This window comes from Apteryx rowi, unplaced genomic scaffold (assembly GCF_003343035.1).
Source record: "Apteryx rowi isolate R43461 unplaced genomic scaffold, aptRow1 scaffold_128, whole genome shotgun sequence".
NCBI classification, from domain to species: Eukaryota; Metazoa; Chordata; class Aves; order Apterygiformes; family Apterygidae; genus Apteryx; species Apteryx rowi.
Genome location: NW_020447508.1, coordinates 434,102 through 440,773, shown reverse-complemented (window position 1 = coordinate 440,773; position 6,672 = coordinate 434,102).

The following is a 6,672-nucleotide window of genomic DNA, read 5'->3' as shown; positions in this document are numbered from 1 at the left end:
CACAGTCCCCGTTTTCAGSAGATTACAGGCTGATTCTCCAGAGCTGAGAAGCTACAAGCTGTCCTTCGCAGGGCTGTTTGTACAGCAGCATCTGGTGTTTGGATGGAGACTGAGTCAGACATAGTCTTTACTATACACCTGAATCCATTATAGGACAATGGGATCTCAACTGGATTTGGGCCTTTATTTGAAAATCATAATAATGCATAGGACAGACTACAGAAATTTCTTCACTTTCACAGAAAATGCATATTCAATAACGTAGATTTGTTGTCACTCGTGCATGCTTAACACTGTTTTACAATGCAGTGTTAGAAAGAACTAAATATTCACAGTGACTGATGGTTAAAAATTAGACCAATAAAAACTCACCCCCAAATATTTTGCAATTAGCAAATAGAAGATCATTTCTGTTCTACATTGTTGAACTGAAAGATTTTACATGAAGTGAAAAAGGTAAGAAGTATTATATTTCCAACACTTTTATCCAGGTTTGGGAAAGCCTGGACTAAAGAAAAAGGCGCTGTATTTTAAGACAGCGCTACCCGACAGGTGCAACCTCACTGACAAACCAACTAAAATGGGCTCTGTCCTGCCAGTCCTGCCGCCTGCTCTCAGAAGAAGGAGTGCTGGGGAGCACGGCGTGGAGACGCCCATGCTGCCCTGGACAATCAGCCAGGTCCAGCAGTGGGCAAAAAGGAAATGATGAGAGCCCAAAATCTGGTTGGAAGCAAAGGACAAGAGGAAAATAGCTGCAGTGCTGGTGCGGAGCAAAGTGGAGAGCTGCATTCAATGAGGGAGGAGGTCGCCAGTTTGCTCAAGTGAGGCTCAGCTCTGAAAAGGACACTATTATTATCACTTTTCTCATCTGCTTTATGGATGTATTTCATCTTGCATTCTTGGATGGTTCCAATACATACTTGAATCAAGCATGGGGGGGAAAAAAAAGAAAGAAAGAAAGAAAGGAAAAAAAAGAGCAGTGAAATGCTGCTATCCAAGTACCTGGGATCCCCAGCAGTTTTGCAGAAGTCATCTTTCTGTGCCTTTTGTCACCTTGATACTACTGTTACTTGAACTAGCTAAATTACTGTTAGAACCAAAATGTCTCTCCGTGCTGGAGATCACACCTTCAGCAGCAATGTGGACTTACCCTCAGATAGAAACCATAAGATCACATTTATCTGAAAAATGACTAATGTCAAAGTAATGAAGCTATATCAGTTAAACGGATTATCCCACACACAACTAAGGAGACAGAAAAGGGAGTATGGGTAGATTTTATAGTTCCTGTGTCTTGCAAGAACAGAACAACCCCCGACCCCCTTTTTTTTCTGTAAAACTTTTGAGTATTTGAAAATATTCAAGTGTTTTATCCATTTTATGAAGAACAAGAATCTTTAATAAAAATTGAGTATCCTTTGTAAAAATATTCTTAAGCAAAAGCCTTTTTTGTCACTACTACTTTTTCTTGAAAAATTATGACCAGCTGTATTTGAAACACTTGCCTTCCAGACTGAAAACATATTTTTTAATTTGATTTAGCRTGTTGACTGCTGAATATTGTATAGCCTTACTCTGTAACCATAAGTGCGGTGGAAAGGACTGTTTTAATCCACATGTATACTTAACTTTAAGCCAGCAGATTCATACGCTCATATATCCAAGCATCTGTTTTCATCTCACTGTTTGGAGGTGGGAAATTTATTCTTTCAGAGGTAAGATCTCATCTCATCTCTTGGAGCTGAAATTTATTTTTATGTTACTGGATGCAGGATAGTGTAAATCATAGCTGGAATGGAACATTTTAGAAAGTTAGCACATAGAGACCTACTCTGCAACAGAATTCTGATATAGAGAAGATGGAAACTGCATTTGATGCTGCTTTTCATTCACACAATTTTTGATGTAGATTTGTCTTAGGGGATGGTACACAAGAACCCTAATGCTTGAGAAAGGCTATACCATACGGAGGCTAAATGAGAAACAGGCACTGAAAGGTTGTCTGACTCCTGGCATGGCTGCAAACATAAGGCAGCAAAACACAAGCAGTCTGTTCCACAGCCAGCCAAGCTTTAGGAGCACTAAAAGAATTTACGGCCAGCTTGAGTCTACCAGATATGGTAAATTTACAGCCTACTCAAGTACCAGAGATGGTGTGATTTACCACCAGCTCCCCAGTGTCTGCTGTGACCGAGAACTTAATGATTTAAATCAACAAATGTTTGAAGGAATGGGACAATCAAAATAATTCATGAGTTTTATTAGTATCCATACAGGCAACAGGCAGAGCTTCAATACAAGCCCAGTCAGAACTTATTAGAAGGGCTTACTAATGCTGTTTGCTCAACCTGCAGTAATTATTAAACACAAGACTAGCAATAAACAAGCTTATGGCTTCCTAGCTTGATGCTGCTGTGAATTGTAGCAATTTCAAGGCTGAAGCAGCTTAAGAAAGGAGCTATGGAAACATGAGGGCTTCTTTATAGGATCTTATTGTGTAGCCCCACTTTATCCTGACGGCAACATCCAGTAAGCACTTGTGGCACACCATCAGCTGGACAGACCCCCCTCTTCAGGTAAAATTGGTGTAACCAACCCTCTGTTGATGAGGGCCTTCTTATGGTCAAACCTGTCTCTGTTTCACTGTCAGGCTCTTACACTTTCAAGCAGGGATTTGCCCATTCATCCAGAGCTTACTCTATTCCCTCCCCTTTTGGAGAGGGGGATTCCCAGTGGTGCCACCAGCTGTTTAAGGCCCCCTTACCTGCTGAGGAACCCCCTTGCTACCCACTGCTCTGGCTTCCAGCTCAGAGATGCTGCTTAAAGCAGGCTAAGATTCCTATCATCTGTTTGTGATGGATTATCCAGGTTGTTGCAGACATCACCGCCTATTTCCCAGATGCTTCAAACTCAAGAAATAAGGGTAATGTCCACAGCATCAGCCTCTATAAGAAGCTTCTGTCTGCACTATCAGTAGTTCTTCAGCTTGTCTGTGTCAGGGCCCTGAGCATGTCCCTCCAATAAGATCCTAAAAAGAAGCTCTCAGATTTCTGTAGCTTCTTTCCTAAGCCACCCCAGTGGCTTATCACTGCAAGCACTGATAAGGTGCAGCCGTGACTGTGGTTCAGAGTGCTGTGAAAAGAGCCGTGAAAAGCTTTGCTGTGGGCTTCTCCTCTTTGCTCTGAAGCTGCCTTTAAGCCCAGTCTATGGCCTTTAGTACTTGCCTGAGATATGTTGCAACTGTGCTTGGCCAGGTAGCCTCCTGATCCACAACTTGACCTCAGACCTGCCTTGTTGCTCCTGACTTGTCTGGTGATCACTGCACAGTGGCTAACCCTGGTTACTGCCACTGGATCTGCTCCTCTTGTTCAGGTACTGTGGGACTGTGCCCTTGCTGGTGAAGTCTATCTGCCTTACTACCATGCTTGGCTATGAGCTTGCCTTCCCTTGCAGCGCAGCCTGCCCTTGCTGCTCCCTAGCAGTCTGAGCCCAACCCTCAGTCTCTGTTTTCCTATTAACAGGCAGCTCCAGCTGTGTCACCAACAGTGCTTGGCTTCACAGAGCACCCAGGCTTGGTCCTGAAGCAGGTCATGCTTTGCAGCCTGTTCCTAGTGTCCTAGGTCTGTTGCTCCCAGCAGAGCTTCATGCCCTCTCGTGTCCAGTGTTCCTCTTCCGTGCATTACACAGCTCTCATTACGCTTTGCAGCTAGGAAGTCCCTGCTGTGCTGTGAAAGCATGCACCTGGGAACTGCCACAGGAGCTGCAGCTAAAACTAGTGCATATCAACATGGGTGAGAAAGTTTACAATGGCCAGTTGTGAGACAAAGAAAAAAAGAGAGCATGATGGAAATATGACAAATGATGAAGAAGCACATTTAAAGAAGGGTGTGAGTCAACCAGGCAATTTTATATAACTAAACAGATAAGTCTTGATTTTTTTTTATTATGCTGTAATGTTTAGTGTATATTAGAATTCAAAAGTATTTAATTTCAAATACCAAAGTAATGTAAATCACATTACTTATGATATACTAGCATGCTGATTCTAGTAAAACAAACAAAAAAGTCCAAACCGATAGAAAATGAAGGAAAGGAATTCATGTATTCCTGCACAACAATAAATCAAACTAGTGTGCTGCTAATCTTCTCAATGAAAAGTTACAGTGTGGACAGATGGCACTGCCACCAATCAATAATAATAAAAGGAAAATCCAAGCACCCAGARCTAATTTGGAACCACTGGTGTGAAATTAAAAGCACTACCCACATTTCATCTTTTTCAGTATGTTAGCACACACAAACTACTAGAGATGATTGGGAACTACCATAATGATAAAGAAAGCAGAACAGAGAATTCTTATATTTGCTGAGGGCAGTGTTTAGCAAACTTGCAATTTCTGATGATCTTTTGCCTAAGAGGATTTAATTAGTGGTATAACATAAAAGACACAAGGCCCACATAACTGTTAATTGATAGCAATTGATCTGAGAGGGAAAAGGCTCTCTGATAAAAGAAAAGGCTGACCTAGGAAAAAAAGAGTGTGACCACAAAGGAAATTGGACAAAAACTTCATTCAAGGTTTTGGAAGTTCTCTGGGGCACAGACCCTGCCTTTCTGTGTGATTTATTTTGGGGGAGGGTGCGGGGGGAGGTGTTTGTCCATTACTGGCTTCAAAAAGCCCTGATGTTAATTGAGACCTTTTTGGTATTAATACAGCAGTGCTAGTTGCTGTCATCTGTTGAGCACTAACATTGAAGAAACAAGTGGAGATGGGAAACAGTTATCTATTAGTGAATTTGAATGGGTTCTGTTGAACAAGCTCTCTGTGTGACCCTGTTGAGATTCTGCCTCTAAGTTCTATTGATTTTCAGCATGGTTGATAAAACACAAAGATGAAAAGTACTTATTTCACAGCTTATGCTATATATAACTAATTAAGTACAAATTTCAAGTATCTACAATTTAATTCTGGTTCATTTAACCATGGTAATTAGATTTTTTTAAAACAATGCAACTGCCTGTTTTCTGTTGTCATAAACTAGAAATGTGTCAAAAGAAGCAAAGCGCTGTGCTGTTTTTCTGAAGACTTGGTAAGAGGGAAATGTGATTTAAGCAAGAGACAAATAGTTACACTAATGACAGAATCTTTTTCCTCTGAAACAACATTAATAAATATTTCGTTCTGATGGTATACTTGTCTCCTGGTTGGTGAAGCTCCCTTGACTAATTTACACAGTTTAACTGAAAGGTCTATCAGGCACTGTATTTGTATTAAAAATAATAGTAAGTATAAACTGTCAATAATAAATGTTGGAGGACTGTGCGTATGGCTTTTTTTAATCCATCGCTAACACATTCAAACACCTTTTTAGTAATTATGTAAGAGTTAGAAACTTGCAGTACGTTTTTCATTCCATACTGTGGCTTTTTTTGCCTTCTTCACTATCACTAGCTGTTTTATTGTCCTCCCAACAGGGTCATCTAGGTCTTCTTCCTGAGTGGTTACAGTTAATTTAGAACTCCACTATTTGTGGTTCAAATGATTCTTTTCAAAGTGCCTTGCCATGCATTTGTCAATACTAGATTTCTCTTGCCATCACACTGTCCATTCACTTTACTTTGTTAGTTTACAGAGATCATGTATCCTGAGCCTTTGAACAATAATCTGTAAATCACTGCTGCCTCTTCAGCTCCTTCTGGCAATTTACACTAGTGGATTGTAGTCAGTATAACTGCACAGCAACCAGCGATTTATAGGACACAATACCTTCTTTTTTGCACCTTCCAGTTGAATATATAGCATTTAGTTGCTCAACCTTCGAGGGACCATTTCTGTTTTAAACGTGAGGTTTCATGCATATTGACTTCAAAGGATAGGAAATGCAAGTGCTTACAACACCACTGACATATACGTTTTACTTGCTAGGGAATTTCTGTATTTCCTGTCACTTGCTTTGTTCATTGTCCTTATCCATTTTCCAATGTTTAGCACAGTGTTATATTATCCTACTCCTTCACACAGCAGAACAGAACAATCAAGGGGTAGAACCAAAATACTAAAGACAAACCCACCCATTTCACCATCAAAGTATTCACAAGTATGCTTCTTTCCAGCATATGATTTTCCTCCCCTCCCTCCCTCCCCTGGTGAAATGAAAATATTTCTATACTGATAAAGTAGAGTAACCTTACTTTAACAATTCCAGAATCTTAATACAGCAAGAAAACAATTGTAAAAAGTATGAAGCACCATTGCATGTATGTGGTCCCAGTCATAGCTGTGAAGATCTGATGATGCTAGCAAACCAGGAGTGAAATTTTCTCTAAACACAGCTTTTGGTTACTGTTTTGTTTTAGTTCAAAGAACTGAATTTAATTTAGAAAATGAAGTCTTTTTTTTTTTTTTAAACAGATCCGACTTTTATTACAGTTTTCATAACTAACAACAACAATAATAATGAAATGCCGGGTTTCCCTGACCTTGAGCAATGGGCAGGAAGGGGGCAGGGTAGTGGCTACACTGTAGTTTCAAGAGCCTTGTCCTCTCCCCTTTTGATTCTCCAACGCAGTTGGACAATCTCTAACAAGGTAGCTACCTGTTAAAGTTGGAAGTATGTTTACAGCATGTTATGTGGGTGATGCATTGTAATTGCTTACTAAGTTGCTACAGG